Source organism: Crassostrea angulata, chromosome 7, assembly GCF_025612915.1.
Source record: "Crassostrea angulata isolate pt1a10 chromosome 7, ASM2561291v2, whole genome shotgun sequence".
Classification (NCBI taxonomy): Eukaryota; Metazoa; Mollusca; class Bivalvia; order Ostreida; family Ostreidae; genus Magallana; species Magallana angulata.
The window spans coordinates 20,211,105-20,224,422 of NC_069117.1; the positions used below are offsets into that span (position 1 = coordinate 20,211,105).

A 13,318-nucleotide genomic window follows, 5' to 3' on the forward strand; every position below is an offset into this window, starting at 1 on the left:
TTCAAAAAAAAATAACTGGAAAAGAATATACATCAATAAAATAAAAAATTATAAATTATTAAATAATATATTAAGTTGCAATTTATTTTTACATCAATGTAAGTTAAGACCAAGAAAATGTTGTGATTATTGTCAAGACACAACAGAGAACGTTGAACATCTTATTTTTGAATGTGACAATGTCAATGAAATATGGTCAAAATTGTGTACGATTTTGCATTTAGATATTATGTGGAAACATGTAATCATAGACTTCTATTATGAAAATAACCTCAAGGTACAATTTTTGAATAATATTATATCTTATGTTGCTTATAGAATTTACAAATTTAAGATGTAATGTAGATTTGAAGAAAAAAATGAAACCTCTCAAAGTCTGAACGAATATGTAAAGAATTATTTAATAAGAGATATGAATTACATTACAATGTACTTAAAATCATCGAAATATTCATCAAAACTTAAAACATTAATAAATATATTGTGATTACTATTGTATACCCTAGACACTTAGGGTCTGCCTATGTGTATACATGTATGTGCTACATCCGGGGACCATGTGATGGACTGTATGTAGATGTGTTTGTCCTCCGGGTTAGCCAGGGTATTACATGTACATTTACTTAATATATTTCTACCGTTTACTAAGATAGCTTACTATGTACCAGTTTTTTCATATTTTTGTACATAATTTTTGTGTGTGTGTGTGTGTGTGTGCACATGTACACTTGACGCAAATATTGTGAGTCATAGTTATGCATATCTATAGATTATCGACGTACATGTATCTCTACATACACATTACATAAACAATTATATACCAAAATTAAACACATCATTTCTATGTATAAATATTTATATATATAAACATGTATTGATATACATGTTTTTAGACAAACAGTTAGATACTTTTAAATGTCTTCTCAATGAAAACTTGTACATTATTTGTAGCATTAATATGAAAAATAAAGAAATTATACAAGATGTCCGTATGTTAATAACTGAAGTTTTTGAAGTTTTTGTATATTTGTTTACTCTTGTGAATAATGATGATAATTAAAAAAAACGTAAAAAAAAAAAGACTAATTAAAGCAGAGAAAATGACGCGAGATCGTCTCCTTCAAAGACAATGATAAACTTGAACAAGGGCATCCTTCAATAACAGGTTAATGAATATAAAACATAAAATATGCGCTTATTAAAAAGAATGAACTCAAAATTAATAACTGCGAATTGGTCGTCAAATTTAATTAAAATGGTGATTAGTTTCCACAGTCTCGTAAAATTTTGAACCAAATATAAAATGGCATGAGCAGTTCAGGCCTTCAAATCAACAAGTGAACATTTTAAAAAAAAAGTACTAAAGATGTTTTTCCTACAACTGTTTCCTCTGCTGGTATTGTGCAATATCAACAGCATCAGGACCAAGGAGCCAGAGATTACCCTGAGTGTCATTTTGACGAAAGGAACAAGAAGTCCATGGGGCCTGGTTAAAACCGAGAAAGCGATAGAAATGGGGAACCGGAGACTGCGAGAACTGTTGGCGGGCCTCGCTACGATTAAAAGCCATACACTCACGTCTGAATATATAGGCTGCAGCAGAAAAGACATCTGCGCCTTAGGCGCCGAGCTTTATCACGTTAGAAACACATCGGTGTTCATTGGACCAGGTAAGTCTAGTATTATAGAGTTTTGTTGTTAACAAATATTCCTGGCCCAAAGATCACATCATCGAAAACCCCACGACCAGTCTCGTTCAGGCCAACAGACTGACATAAGCTTACTCAGCGATGCAGAATAACATAAAACGATGTTTGATTTAGATTAGAATTTGAACACAGATTAAATGTTTTATGCTTTCATGCAAACAAAGACAATTTTGGATTATGTCCCTAGCTTATTGCTACCTACACATTTAAGTGATTTTTATTAATTCTTAATAACTCCTGGAAGAGAAACACTTCAAAATTATTAATAAATGTATGTTTTTTCCGTATTTTGCCAAGGTTGCAGTAGCGGGGTTGATGTAGTGGGGAGAATGTCGACCTCCTGGAACATCCCCCTTCTCACCCCCGTCGGGATTGACTCCCTGTTCGACAACTTTTTACCTGAAGCTGTTTGAGAAGTTTGGTTGGACGGACATTGCTTTGTTAACTGATTACTACGTCAGCAACGGTGCTGCCATGGTGAGTCTTCAGAGTGATTCTCTGGTGCGAGTTTTCTCAAAGTCGGAGCTTCGGACGACGTTAATAGTAAACCATAACCTCAGTCTTAAAGCCGCCTTAACCAAAGCAACTAAAGTGTCAAGAGGTGACAATTTTAGTCTTTCTTTTCTTGTAAATATGATTTGGATATCTCTTATACTTTCATGTCCATAACTTTAAAATCTGCATGTTTTCAGTGATTGTCTCGGTCGTCGGCATTCGTCGTTTACGAGTCTTGCTGTTAGAAGCTCGTGAAATGGGTATGACAAACGGGGATTACGTTTTTCTTTTTTTCAAATCATACTCCCCTCTTTTGACTGACATATGGTATGTAGAGGGAGACACAAATAACGATGTAAGTATTCCTTTAGTGTAAAACTCATTTATCGGTTAACCATGGTATTTTGTAAGGTAGCGAATCTTTGAAACATTAAGCAAAGAAATACTTTAATTCTCACTGTAGGCTGCAAAAGAAGCATTTAACGCGCTACTTGTTTCAATGCCGTCCGTTCGAAGAAGTCCCGCTTTCCTAGCCTTCGACCAAGAGCTGAAAAACTACTCACTCGCAAAATTTGACTTTGATTTCGACACTGAAGGAGCTGATGTATGTTTTACATTGAATGCAATTATGCTAAAAGAAATCGGAGATAAACGTATCTAATTATTTTGTTAGATAAAAAAGTAATTTACCAACAGCCACGTGTTCCTTAGTGTTTGAATGCTGTTTCAGGTCAATCACTACATAGTTGCTTACCACGACGCTTTTCTTATTTATGGTAAAACAATAAAGGAGATGATAATCGAAGGAATGGATATTTTTGATGGTCGACAAGTTACGAGGAGGATTAGGAACAAAACATACCATAATCTCATATCTGGAAATCTCAGGATAAACGACAACGGCGATGCAGAGAAAGACCTGTCAATCTACGACTTGGATCCAAATGGCGATATCAGCGTAGAAAAATTACAATAATTGACAATATATAAAGTACTTCATTTTTAAAAAAAAATTACTTCTGTTAAGTTTTTTTTTCTATTTCTACAGAGTGTAGGAGTATATGCTGGCGATGAAGCAGTGGTATACATGAACTACAGTCAGGGCATTCATTGGCCCGGAAATAAGGGGCCACCTAAAAACAGACCTAGGTGTGGTTTTATTGGAGACGACCCTATTTGTTTTCCTGAAGGTATCATTGTTGATTGCTGCACACCAAACAGTTCGTTATGTCATTTGTATTGAAATATCTGTTTTGACGAGATAACAATTACTTTTTTTAATATATAAATTCTTTTTTAAAATTTAGAATCAGATTTTCTAGCGGCAGTTGTTACCGCTACATTCTCGGTGGTATTTGTGACCGTTTTCATAGCGGGGACTTTCACCTACAGGTAAATAATTTAATTCTGGTTGTAACGCGCTTTCTGATTGCCTAAAGAATTATTTTATTTTGTATAAAGAATGTTGCCTACGTCATAGAAAGAGTAACATCAAAAACGTATTAATCCGCCTGACGTTACGTTTGAATTTTGTACAATTTGATGTCATTTTAAAGGTCAAATGACTGTTTTTATCTACAACTAATAGCAAAAAACTAAATTATAAGCAATGAATGCAATTTTTTTTTTACTTTTATACGATATAAAATGGTTTGGGACAGTTTACGCTTTTTTATAAACCGCTTCGCGGTTTATAAAGCGTAAACTGCCCCAAACCATTTTATATCGTATAAAACTAAAAAAAAATTGCATTCATTCCTTAAATAAAATATAATAGCAGTTTAAACATTTACAAAGCTTTATATAAAGCCGAGCCATTTTCGAGTAAATGGTCATTCCAAGTTTTGCTGTGAAAATGCACAAAAGAACATATATTCATCCATTTTACTCACCAAGATGCCAACATTCAAAGATATTACTTTTGAGACATACGGTATTTGTATTTTATCTTCGTGATAAGATTTTGCCGGTATACCTTTCGATCATGGAATGAATTTCAATATCAACCTCTCGATTTTTTTATCTGAATGTATTTATTAAGCAACGCTGTGTTAATCGATCGAATATATTAGTTGTCTTCTTAAAAACAAGACAGAATTTTGACAGTTTATCCGATTTAATTTGACGAAAAGTCATGCGCGGATTTGGAATGGGGAAGGGGGTTAGGGGGTCCGGATCCCTTTGTAAAATTCAAATTTCTTTAAATTACATTATAAAATTACCAAAAATATGCCTGGGACCCCCCTCCCCCCGCGGCAAACTCAAATAACCGTCGGACACCCCCCCCTGGAAATTTTTTTTGGATCCACGCATGAAAAGTTACTTGTACATTACTCTATTCACCTCATTACCCTAAATCAAAACGAAATTGATAGATGCTGTGAACGAAGTTGTATTCCTGACTGCAAGATTAAAAAATATAATCAGGAGCTTAGCTAGAAATTTTTAGCCGCAAAACTGTCCTTAAAGCATCAGATTTTAATATTTGTTTATTTTACTAAAAAGGTTGATCGCAAAAATAAATCCCAGCGAAAAACATTAACTATTTATAAATAAAACCATCGCTAATAAAATTTTGTTTACAGGAACAATTTTTAACGACTCCAGAATTTAATATTCCTGGTGAATCGAATTAATGAAAAAGCAATACCTTTGTTTTTCAGACATCTAAAATTGCAAATGGATTTACAAAACAATTGGTGGAGAATACCCTGGGAGTCTTTGAAATCAGTGTCCGAAAGGGAGTCGTCGTGTATTATGAATTCAAAACTCTCAATGGTAAATAAAGAGATGTATATTAAGTGCTTTCACTTCTAATATTCTCATTCACCAAAGGGTAAAAAGCGAAATATTTAATGTTATTGCAGTTACATTTTTTCTAATTTTTTTTTTAGATTCACATGAATAGTTCCAAGCATGATGAACCGAAGGACAAAATGAATAAATATTTCAAGGTCTGGATTTGTTTTTCAAGTATTACCTTCATACCTTAATTTTACTTTTTGACTGAGTGGATAGGGGTACGGGTGTTTCATTAATTTTTTTTTTGATTATTATTAGCGTTTTAGCCGTCTTTAATATCGGACTCTTTTTCACATTTCAAAAGGTTCCATTGTTTCTGTGTCAGTTACTAAAGTAAGACATTTCCACCCTTCAAGAAGCCAGCTAATGGATTTGCTCAATGTATGGTAACATAAGTTCAACCATTTTCTGTATATTTATAAATAATCTTTTGATTTTGATTTCAATGTTATGGTTGACACTTCGTTGAAGGGTTTCAATTTTCTTCACAGCTGAGAAACGTCCACTGTGTGAATCTCACAAAGTTTTATGGTTTGACCCAAAATAACACCAAACTGTACATTGTTAGTGAAGCTTGTAGTCGAGGAACATTAAAGGTAAATCAATCAATCAATCAATCAATCAATCAATCAATCAATCAATCAATCGATTAATCAATCAATTAATAAACCAATCAATCAATATTTAGTTTTGATCGGAAAAAGCCTACAGGATTAGGATAAATTTTTATTTGTAGGACATTCTTCATATCAGCAGTTTCAAAATCAACAAGGACTTGCAGACCTCATTAATTTGCGATATGATAAAGGTACGATAGTAACCGGTATATATCTATAAGAATAATAGATTTATTTTCATTTCATATATTTGTTATTTCATATATTCACACTTTACACTGTTTAGATGTATATAACTATTTCTTTTCTAACAATATTGCCTTCTGATCTCAATTTCCTAGGGTTGTAGTTACCTTCACGCCAGCCCTGTGCGGTACCATGGGAGCCTGACCAGTCAGGACTGTTTGATCGACAAGCGATTTGTCCTCAAAATCACCGGGTTTGGACTTCCAGAAATTCGAACCAGCGACCACAAAACGGATAAACAACGTACTTTATATTTTCTTTTTTTGTAGATTTCCGATAACAAAATCAAAATCAACATACAGAATGTTCTCCTGGGACTTAAACATACAAATTAACTAGAGAAAAAATATTAGCTATTTATTATTTTAGCTGTTCGTTTTTTTTTTAAATTGTCAACTGTGCTGTCAAAAGTGTTTCCATCTGAAGATGCAGTATGTTTCAAGATTCATCCCATCTAAACAAGATTAAACGTATATAATCAATTTATTTAAGGAACGAAAAAGTATGCTTTTAGTATTACGAAGTAATCAAGTATGGTCAGGGGTGATCAAATCCAATAAAGCTCGAAAGGCATTATGATAAATTTGATAACACCCGACCGTTAACTAAAGAATGTAATTAAACTTTCAATTAGTAAATCGAAATAACTCAAATAAACGTCTATTATTTACCCGCATGTAGAAATAATGTTGGACGTTTATATACGATACAGAACTGTTTTATGTGGCCCCAGAAGTTTTGAGAAATGCCATCAGAGAACCCAACTTCCTGGTATTCCAATCAGCTGATGTCTACAGCTTTGGGGTCATACTATACGAGATACTGACCAGGAAAGAACCATTTGAAGATGATTTGCAGTATTCATCTATTGACGGTTTGTCACAATTAATTGTCCGTTTTGATTTCTATGATCTAGCTATTACTTAATTGATCAATAATCATACTCGTTATGCGGTCATTTTAACTTAAACAAAACATATTTTCACCAGCATATAAGGTTATAAGGATGTTCTATTGAGGTAGACATATTAAGATAAAATTAATATAAGTCATTTAATATCCATAGCTTTCAAAGTTATTTTTCGTCAACCTTACAGAAATTATTGAAAAGATCAAGTCCATCCCTAGCTTTACGTCTCCATTTAAAGCCGATGTTGAGGAATATGTAGAGAATTCACTCCTAAACCTGATGTATTCATGCTTGGAGGGAGAGGCAGAACACAGACCAACGTTTGCAAAGATATCGAAAGAGTCAAAAAGGAATAAATGGCGAGTTTTTAAAGAAGATGAGTGGATAAGGCGTGTGAAATGCCCATACATGGTCGGACATGCTACTGAAATATCAAAATATCAATAAATCTGATATTTAAAAAAAAAATCAATTAAAACAATATATATTTCACATATTATTGATTTTTAACCTATAAATATGTTCAATACTTGGAATATGTTGACTCAAACAGGCGTGTACGTATCAAAACCTACAAATAGTGTCATTTTTTAAAACTTCAAGGCATTTTCTTTTATAGAGTGGGTCTGTGCTCCGTAATTTTACCATAGTCTATATAAGGTCTAATGGAAAACAAACCGATTTCAATCAACAAAAACATGGAGAGATGACCCACTATACATTAAAAATAGCATTTTGTACCCCAACATTTCAACGTTTTGAAAAAATAATACAACTCCGTAAATTCGTCTCCAAGTCACACATTATATTTAAACAGCTTATTTTGTTGTGTCCGCAATGGCTCAGTGGTTAGAGTACCTGACATGAGCTAACCTTATTTATCTGTGATTTTTATGTTGTGGGTTCGATACCATCAAAATTTCAGGCAATATTTTTTTCTTCTCTTTTAATTTGTTAAATAAATTAAAAACTGAGTATAGTTAGAAATTGTGCTTTTGCAAACTTGTATTATAATGTATTTGAATAAATTTAATTGGGAAAAATAAATTCAAAATTATTTTTCACGACTAAACCAAATGGGCATTTGCGCCATTTTATTCCCCCCATCTTCTTTCTTAATTCTGTCATATTTGAAAATCATATCGTAATATCTTTGATAGTCAATTTGTTAGTTATTTTATGAATGCAATTTATAAGCATTAGGTGAGTCTTTTTTAAGTAACATTTATCTCCATTTTTTTTCACTCAGGGGTATATCAGGAGAAAACTTTCTGGACATCCTACTTTTTCGAATGGAGGAATATGCAAATAACTTAGAACATATCGCCGAGGAAAGGATGCATGCCTTTCTGGATGAAAAACGCAGGTCTGATGAGCTTCTCTATCAGGTTCTACCCAGGTAACTAAGATTTATGTGTGTTTCCTTGAATCAAGATATTTCGCATCTCTTTTTTTCTACAGCTGTTTTCAGTGTAACGTCCTTTTGACATCCCTCTTTTACTAATATACTAGTAGCTCAATTTTTGCCTTTCAAATGTGGAAAACGGCATTGGGGTATCAACACAAGACCATGTTCTTAATTTTTATTCCTATTTATTTTTATTTTGTCTTACTGTAGTTGATCTTTACGAAAACTGCCCTCGTGCACATATTCAGCTTTGTTTCGTTAATATTGCTTCAATTCTAGGAGCATAGCACGTGACCTTCTTCGTGGCCACAAAGTGGAGGCCGAGGCGTACCAGTGCGTGACGATATACTTCAGTGATATTGTTGGATTCACCGCCATATCTGCTATGAGCAATCCTATGCAGGTTGGCCAATCAATTTGCACATTTGAACATAAAATGATACAATATTTCATTTCCAGTATACATATTTTTGTTCTGAATATATTTTGAAGATTTTACATAATATTTTTTGCTTTTTGAAAGAAATAATGACTTAATAATATTACCTTTTGAAATACTTACAGATTGTGGATATGCTGAATGACTTGTACACTTGTTTTGACACAGTGTTAGAAAATTTTGATGTCTACAAAGTACGTTTTTTAAATACTCGATTCATATGATAAAAGTTCATTTTATTACATAAAACACGAGAGATGTTGATGAGTTTTAATATTTCAAAACATTGAAAGAAGAATATCATGATATGATTTTCATATTACATGTCGTAGAAGATACTTGAGGTTACCCAAAAAGGTTTATGTTTATCTGTAGGTAGAGACAATTGGTGATGCCTACATGGTTGTTTCCGGTTTGCCTCTGCGCAATGGCTATGAACACGTCACAGAGATCGCAAAGATGTCGGTTGCTATATTGGACAGTGTCAATGACTTTCACATTCGACATCTGCCAGACGTGAAATTGCGTGCTAGAATAGGAATTCATTCGGGTAATATGATATTTACTGCAAGCACAATAGCTTTTGGTATATTCGATTCGTTGACAAAATGTAAATTAAACCGCAAATGATACACATATTATATCGGTACATATATATGTTTAAATTGATAATAACATTAAAAAAACCTTTCGATAATTTGGTTCAAAAAATGAAATCTTAATGCAGAAAGAATATAGATAGCAATGTGACTTTTGATGGTTGAAATGTAAAAATGATGTAAGTGAATCTGACTGTCAGGCCCAGTGTGTGCCGGAGTGGTAGGGAAGAAGATGCCCCGGTACTGTCTTTTTGGAGACACCGTTAACACCGCGTCCAGGATGGAGTCAAATGGGGAAGGTAAATATGATTAATTTTCAAACAGGAATAAAAGCATGCAATTTGCATTGAAATTCTACATTTTTTTGATTGAAAAATTTCATATCAAAAGATTCATAGACCTTTGTTATTGTCATATATATGTGTAGGAAAAGCTGTTTAGAAGCTCTAATTGACGTATTACTAAATAAGTTTCTCTGCATGAACAGTTAAATAATGTATATATAATCCTGGACGTACAAAATCTGATGATAAACTTTAACTATTTTTTAAATCTTACTTCATCATGGAGGTATTAAGTTTCATGAAAAGTACACTATGGGCATTATAGCTGATTTTTTTTTATCAAAATAATATTTTGAAAACTTCAGCTCATATTGCTTTAATTGTTGATTAACATTGTCGCCAAAAAGGAAGAAACAAAGAGTATTGTGTGTCTCGCCATCACTGCCTTCGTGGGGAAAACTATTTCTATATAATGTGAAATCATGACTTCATAAAGTTGCTAGCTTTTTTTGTCGTTCGGAAAGAGTTTTTAGTCAAACTACAAATATACTTTTATATCATGATACAAAGGACTGCGAACGATAGCATTGTCTAGCCGCCTAACTAAAAGTCATTTTTTGAAAGTTGTTTAATTAAAGTTATTTTTAATGATAATGTAAACATTAACGATATTTTCATTTAATATAAATGCTTTGGTCAAATAAAGAGAGATAACTTTGTATTTTGGGTTAAAATAGCTCATTTCATAATAGAAAATAACGGAAAACGGAAATGTTTTTTAAAACATCTCCCCCCCCCCATGAAACAAAAATTCCTTTTGAGGGGTTTTAATTATTGTTATTTAGCATATTTTTATTAAAGGGTTTGTTGTTTCACGGGGGGGGGGGGGGGGTACATATGTCTACAGACCGAAATATATTTCAAAGAAAGAATTTTGCTTTGTATATTTTCGAAATATTATTAACAGATATGAATTAAAATGAAAATTTACTTTAATATATATCGTAAATATGTTATTATCAAGTTTTATGCACATATTGGCCGCTAAATAACATTTTCCTCAATCATAGAGACCGATTTCAATCAAATATTTTTAAGACCCCGCGTTAGCAAAACTTTTGTTTAAAAATAAATAAGTTGATTACAAATTTTATTTTGATATAAATTGATTAGGATTTGATTATACTTTTTAGTAGAAAACTTAGTTTTTGAATATCTGACAGAAATTCCGAAATATTTGGATGTAAAATGTAGGTGGGAAACGGGCGTTAGCGTTCGCAGTTCTTTACTTTTCTTTTTTTCTTTTGAATCGTAATTTAAATTGAAAAAAAAACACGATACCTGAAACTTAAGCTAAGGGCAAATTGAGTCTTTGTCGCTCTGAAGATGATTTAAATTGAAGCACAGTGTATTTGATTCTTTTGGTAGCCACGAAAATTCAGGTGAGTTCAACGACCCGATACCTTCTTCAATCGAGCGACTTGTTTGTTTTGCAGGAACGTGGATCTATAGCAATAAAGGTTTGACCGAAATGCATACAAATTCAAACAATTAACTTAATATTAACTAAATAAATTATTTAGTTTCTTGGTATTTTATGCATTTTGCAATGGAAATTAATTGCTTTAACATTGTACCAGTGTTGCGTATTGAACACTCATATATAAAAATAACATATTATATTTTATTCATTTTATTGGCTATTGACATTGTGTTATCAATTACTGTGCAGGGGAAAGGGGACATGACCACGTACTGGTTGATGGCAAGGGAGGCAACCCTGTAATTTAAAAACAAACCAGCAATTCAGAGTTTACACTAGTACTACTGCAGTTAGTTTGAAAATAACTGTTACTTTTGTGTAAACCATACACAAGAAAAACAAGAAAATGATTTTACGATTTGATTATATTATAATTGTGTTGACAGTGCTAATTCTAATAAAAATGTGGCCCGTGATGAAATTTTTTAGAGACACATTACGTACTCTTGAACTTTTGTTTGTTTATTTTGTAAAGTTAAAATATGAATTTTAGAAACAGCACAACAGCTCGCAGTATAATTATAGAAAAGCTGTGATGTAACATATCCTGTTATAAAGAGTCATTCTGGATTTTGCTTCGAATTTTCCTAACTGATACATTGGAGAATATTACATTGAATTCGGTCGAGACGGAAGATTTAGATAAGCCCCATAATAAAGGAAGGAGTCTTTTCTGGTTTTTGACTTGTCATAAGTTAATTTGATTTTATGGTAATTTAATCAAGAAACGAATATAATATCATATTTTTCTTTCATTTTTACAACCATACAAATTGGCATCGAAAAAGTAATCAAAGTTTAGAATCTAACAAGGACTATATTTTTAGCGGAACATCGGCGTAGGAAAATATCACATGTTTTTGCAACTCAGAATTGCTGTAGATTCATGTGTCTATTTAGCATTTTTAAAATAATAACATTAATTTAAGATTTTTTCAACTAATGTGAACTAATAATAAGGTACTTGGATTTCAGAATATGTTTTTAAAATATGATTTGCCTATCAATTTACATTTTTTATTAACTTCTATAAGCGTTCATTTTATAAATGAATTTGTGTGAAAAAATCACAAAAATCGGATTTTCTTTCTAATTATATGGTCAATATATAAGCTTTTCTGTCAATTTATATCTTTGTGTAAGGTCTTCATAGTATGTAAAAATCAGAAATATTTTAAAATTGGAAGCATAAAAAAATAATCAAAATATCTTCAAAAGTTAAGAAATGCGGGCTAAGCAATATTAATTATAGTTTAAATATTAATTCCAATTTAGTCATTTAAGCTGATAGACATTCTGATATTCTATCATTGCATTGAATAATATAATCTTCATATCTTAACCAGATGTCTACAATACTACAGATAACTACATTTATTTTTATCCTTTAAGTTAAGGAAAAAGGTAGTGACCTTGACCCGATCTTGACGCGAAAACAAGAAGATCAAACTTGATTAACCTGATAGAATCATTTGGTTATATGATCTGTTTCATTGTGTCAAAATCTTATGATTTCCTTAATATAAGAAGGCTGTCTGATAACGAGAAGACTCCTTCCTAAAAAGGTGATATGAATTTATGTAATTTTGTTTGTAAAATGGCTGAGCAAAATGACTTCACATACATGTATAAAGTATAAATATACCAAACTTAAAGTAACAATATTATTAGTATTTGTTATATTCAGCAGATCCGAACAAAACCTAATATAACAATTGACAGTAATAAAAAAATCACAGGGTTAACAAGGAACTAAAAATCATATTTGATCCTAACAAGCACATAATTTAATTTTGTATAAAAGTTACTTTTGGTTTACGTCCAGTAAAAAAAAATATTTGATAGAGAAATACATGAAAAAACAAAATTATTATTAAAATTACATATTTCCTTTTCATGTTGTTCTTATTAAGTAAATTATTTACAAAAGAAGTAATAAATTAAAATAAAAGAAATTGGTGAATATATTTTCATTAATGTAAAATATAAAGAAATAGAACAGAATGTGATAATAAAAATAAACTATTTTTTAGATATTGATTATGGTCATATATAATTGGTGTAAAAATAGATTGTAACGAAATGGCTTGTAAAAATTTATACGCCAGACGTATACAAATTAGATGTCAAAAGTGTTTGAAGGTGGAAACGGAAGAAAAAAAATGACAAATTGAAAAGTAAGAAACCCCCGCTCCATTAAGATGAAGTTCAAACTTTATTGTATGTTTTGTCTAAATGTGCAGACAGTAAACTCGAGATACTCGAC

The 13,318-nt window shown here is 31.7% G+C and overlaps 1 pseudogene; it reads left to right on the forward strand.

The window, feature by feature from the left end:
* Positions 1–1,366: 1,366 nt before the first annotated feature.
* On the forward strand, positions 1,367–11,459 carry LOC128157040 (atrial natriuretic peptide receptor 1-like; annotated as a pseudogene).
* Positions 11,460–13,318: the final 1,859 nt, after the last annotated feature.